Here is a 5470-nt window from a genome sequence, read left to right as displayed (position 1 = left end):
GCCCCTCCCGATGAACAGGACCCCCGTTCAACCGTAGCACTCCAACACAAGTCTGTTTCGTCTATTTTGCGGTACGCGACACCCCTCCCGATCAACAGGACCCCCGTTTCGACCGTAGGAGGTCCGTTTCCTCCGTTTTGAGGTACGCCAGGCCCCTCCCGATCAACAGGACCCCGTTTCAAACGTGTCCGGTCGAACACAAGGACGTTTCCTCCGTTGTGCGGTACGCCAGGCCTCGTTTCCATCGCCTGTTCCGTCCAAGCCCTCCCGATGAACACGACCACGCATTCCGTTCCGACCCAGCCGGTTGGCTCCCCATGAACACGGCGACGACGTTGTTTCTCCGTTCTGACCCAGCCATGTACGTATGCACGATAGGCGTTAGAGACCCTGCCCATATGTACGTATGTGGCCGTATTTTCTTTCTTGCACCCTCGCCATTGTACGTACGTGTACATGCTACGTGCGCGCCTCTACTACGACACGTGCACGCCTCTACATCTACGACACGTTCGCGCCTCTACATCGACCAATATGTACGTACATGTTCGCGACTAGAATGACAACGCTAAGTACGTTTCGACCAGGTGGGTCCCGACTGTCAGGCACTACCTTGCATGCGAAGATGTAGATGGTGGGTCCCAGCAGTCAGGGGGGCGAATCGTTTTTTTTTGCCCGGACGCACTTCCTTGCATGCGAAGATGTAGCTGGTGGGTCCCAGTAGTCAGGGGGCGAATCGTTTTTTTCACGAAATACGGTGGCCCGTCCGGTGGGTCCCTACTGTCAGGTGGAGGAATCATTATTTTGCACGTAATAAGGAGGCACTTCCTTGCGGCGGCCGTGGACCTAGCTGTCAGCCTCTCCACGTACAGTCCACATCCGATGGAAGTCGTTCCTTGATCACGTTGACCACGCCGCGCCGAGAGCACCACGGAGGTGGACGACGGCAAGGCCTAGGAAGGGGACGACTAGGAGCCGGGGAATACGCGGCAGTGGATGCCCATGCGAAGAGGAGTACGAGGATTCACTGGTTCGACTGCGGTATGAGGCTGCTGTCGCCGCAGAATAACAGGGGGTGTGGGTGAGTAGAGGGATGGCCTGGACAGCGGTTGGAGTAGTAGGGGGCGGTGAGGCCTCCGCGGCATCATAGTCGGCCACGGGAGGCAGGAGCACGCTGCACAACCGGCGCTGGTTTGGGCGGCTGGAGCAAGAAGACCAGAGGTTGAAGAAGCACTACGGCCGTTTGATGAACATCGTACGGTAACAGGAGCTAGAATCGTTCATATTGACTAAGTTGACAAAGCCCTCCGTCCCTATCAACTTGGTAGGCCCACAAGTCATCCTCCCACTATGCTGGGTTCCAGCTGGCAGGGGGGTATTCATTTTTTTGTGCGTAATAAGGAGGCACTTCCTTGCGTGCGAAGATAGCTAGTGGGTCCGACATGTTAGCTGGGGGCACGGTTTTTTCGCGAAATACAGAGGCCCTTCCGGTGGCTCCCAGATGTCAGGTGGAGGAATAATTATTTTGCGCATAATAACGAGGCACTTCCTTGCTGCGGCCGTGGACCCAGCTGTCAGCCTCTCCACGTACAGTCCACGTCTGATGGAAGCCGTTCCTTGACCACGTTGACCATGCTGCACCGAGAGCACTAGGGCGGTGGACGACAGCAAGGCCTAGGAAGGGAATGACACGGAGGCAGGGAAGACTCAGCAGTTGTTTCCCATGCGGAGGGGAGTACGACTGTACGAGGGTTTACTGGTTCGTCTGCCCTCATCGGAGAATAACAGCAGGTGTGGCCATGTGGGTGAGTAGAGGGATGGCTAGGCCAGCGATGGGAGTACGGTGGGGCGGTGAGGCCTGCGCGGTAGTACAGCCGGCCGCGGGGAGGAGGGAGCAGGCAGTCCCGCCAGCGCTTGTTTGAGCGGCTGGAGAAGGAAGAGCAGAGATTGAAGAAGCACGACGGCCGTTGGATGGACATCGTACGGTCAATGGAGCTAGAATCGTTCATATTGAATAAGTTGACAAAGCCCTCTGTCCCCGTCAACTTAGTAGGCCCACAAGTCAGCCTCCCAGCATGGTGGGTCCCAGCTAGCAGGGGGAGTAGTCATATTTCTGTGCGTAATAAGGAGGCACTTCCGGTGGGTCCGAGCTGACAGCGGGGGGAACATTTTTTCCGCGAAATACGGTGGTCTGTCCGGTGGGTCCCAGCAGTCAGGGGCAAACATTTTTTTCGCAAAATACGGTGGCCCGTCCGGTGGGTCGCAGCAGTCAGGGGGGAAACTTTTTTCCGCGAAATACTGGTGGCCCGTCGGCGGGTCCCTGCTGTCAGGTGGAGGAATAATTATTTTGCGCGTAATAAGGAGGCACTTCCTTGTGGCTGCCGTGGACCCCACTGTCAGCTTCTCCATGTACAATACTCTTCCGATGGAAGTCGGTCGCTGACCACATTGACCACGCTGCACCGAGAGCACCAGGGCGGTGGACGACGGTGAGGCCTAGGAAGGGGACAACGTGGAGCCGGGGAAGACGCGGCAGTGGATGCCCACGCGGAGAGGAGTACGAGGGTTCACTGGTTCAGCTGCGGTGTGAGGCTGCCGTCGCCACAGAATAACAGGGGGAGTGGGTGAGTGGAGGGATGGCCTGGACAGCGGTGGGAGTAGTATGGGGATGGTGAGGCCTCCGCGGTAGCACAGCCGGCCACTGGAGGCAGGAGCATGCGGCACGACCGGCACTGCTTTGGGCGGCTGGGGCAAGAAGACCAGAGGTTGAATAAGCACTACGGCCGTTGGATGGACATTGTTGACCACGCCGCGCCGAGAGCACCAGGGCGGTGGACGATGGTGAGGCCTACAAAGGGAATGACAGGGAGCCGACGAAGACACGGCAGTGGCTGCCCACGCGGTGGAGAGTACGAGGGTTGACTGGTTCGGCTGCCGTCGCCGGAAAATAACAGGAGGTGTGGGTGAGTAGAGGGATAGATAGGCCAGGGATGCGAGTATGATGGGGCCGTGAGGCCTGCCCGGCAGCACTGCCGGCCACCGGAGGCGGGAGTAGGCGGTTCCAACGGCGCTGGTTTGGGCGGCTGGGGCAGGAAGATCAGAGACTAAAGAAGCACGATTGCCGTTAGATTGACATCTAACGGTCTGACGCTGGTAGAGTCGATTGTTGACTAAGTTTCTATTTTAAGAAACCTTGTGTACGCATGAACTTAGTAGGCCCACAAGTCAGCCTCCAAATCTGTGGCAGACAACATAAAAGCCCATTTGCTATTTTTTACAATTTGCAGCCCATTTGCTATTTTTTATAATTTGCAGCCCATTTGCTAATTCTTAAGTAATCTATTACAGCCCATTTTCTGCCCAGGACCACGGTCAAAAAGTTCAACCTTATTTTGCATATTTCGGTGCAGTCCAAACTGTTGTAATCCCGAAATGATAAACATTTTTTAAGAACTTATTGATTTGCCAAAAAATCATTTTGTTTTTGTAAGCAAATAAGACGTGGGACAATTGAGTTGGTTTAAGGGAAAACCAGTGGTAAAAAAATCAGCGCTAGGTGGGAAAAAACAACAAAAATAAGGATGTAAATATGAAAAGGGAATTTTGTGTGTTTTCAATATAATGATACGTGTATATGAACTAGTAAAATTATAGGTAGAGATTAGAAAACGGATGTAGGACATGCGTTTCAAGAGGAAAATAGAACTAGGCTGTGTGTTTGATTCAGTAACAAAACTGCCTGCGGATGTTGTAAGAAAAAATATAACTAACGCTGGCGGGCCAAAGGCCAGTAGATACCTGCTTGATCTTTGTGCCCCGTTGTCGTCATGGGCTGGGCCTCTTAAAAACAAAACCAACCCTGGTGAGTCTACAACCTAGTTGAAACTTGCTCGACCTGAAAAAACAATATACGTGCTCAATAAACGAGAGAATTCTGCAAGCACATACTGATAACTCAGACGCAGCACAGATATTGTTTTTTATCGTGATAATAAGTGCATGCACTTGTTTCGAAAAAACTGCAGAACTGGGAATTCGAACGGCGGGTGCTTATGCTACCCATCAAATAAAAATCAGGTGCCTGAGAATTTGTTTCAAAACAAATGATTCAGCTTTATATCCACATCGACCCTCGGCATGATGGTTGGAAGCAAATGCAAGTTCATACCAAAAGATTGTTACTCCTGGCCCTAGTGCGGACAACAAGGTAGTACAGCTACCAATACCAAACTACTCCTGGCCCTAGTGTTCGTATGGTAGAAAATCTTGCAGAGGACCAGCTCCCGCTCCTTCTCTTGCTCCAGGTCCCCGATGTGGTACTGGTGCATCACCCAGTTGGTCCTCTGCTGGTCGAAGTTCTTGTTGGTGTGCAGCACCAGAACCTTTTTTGCTGCCAGTCTGCCAGGCCGTTGACCATCATAGGCAAGGTATTGCCAGTCTTGTGCCACATCGCGTGCGTGCCGCACTCCGACTGTATCTTGCGACACGTCCACGTGCCCCTTTGAACGCCCTGGAATTGCGCTGGAAGAAATGCTTCCTTAGGCCACTCAGTGTGATACCTGCAGTATTGTGGAATACAAGTTTTAGTGTACCTAGTTGGCATTTTCATAACATCTTTGGCATGTTGCAGTCACTTGTTTCACTTTTTATTAACTATCAAATTGTAATTGTTTCACCAGGTCTGCGTCTAAAAAGAAAAATAGAGCTATAAACAAAATAATATGTTTGTGCAAGTAGACGGTTGATCGGTGTCTTACCTGGAAGTTTCTCAGGTTGGGTGTAGCATATGTCGTGCTCGCTGTCGATGGTTGGTATGAACAAATCGATGAGAGACTAAAATCTCGCGCTGTCAACACTCACTTTGGCCTCAAGGTGCTCGATCAGCTCCTGATCCGTGGGATCGAACTTGATGCCAGCCGGCAGCACCGGCCAATCCTTCTTCGACTTGCATCGGTAATTCCAGTTATATGGTACTCAATGTATGACCAATCGACTGTTTTAAGTGAATGATGAAAGATTTCGATAGAGTAAAAACTCGCGCTTCTTCGACAGTTGTACGAGAGTAATTGCCATGCCGTTTTGCAAGGGTGCTTGTAAAAACTCTAAACTCTATTCTCCTCTTTATTTAATGGATGAGGCAAATCTTTTGCCTCCGTTAAAAAAAAGATTTCGACAGATAAGTGGTACTACTCCAAATCTGAAGTCCGGAATACCCGAACACGCCGCCGGGATTCTTGTGTCACCTCACGCGCAGCATGTTGTCACGTCAATTCAATGTGTGGACATGATGAATAATTTGACCGACGTATACTAGTACTGCTACTGTACTACTTACTAGTCGTTTTTAGTGTCACAATTTATACATAGGTTTAACTAACAAGTACGCACTTGAAGCCTAACTGATATATATGTATATATATGGCTTCTACACAACATCTCCATCATCATTATCAGTACATCCTACACAGGT

Source organism: Triticum dicoccoides, chromosome 6B, assembly GCF_002162155.2.
Source record: "Triticum dicoccoides isolate Atlit2015 ecotype Zavitan chromosome 6B, WEW_v2.0, whole genome shotgun sequence".
NCBI lineage: Eukaryota > Viridiplantae > Streptophyta > Magnoliopsida > Poales > Poaceae > Triticum > Triticum dicoccoides.
The sequence above is the reverse complement of the archived record's forward strand: the minus strand, read 5'-3'. Positions refer to the sequence as shown.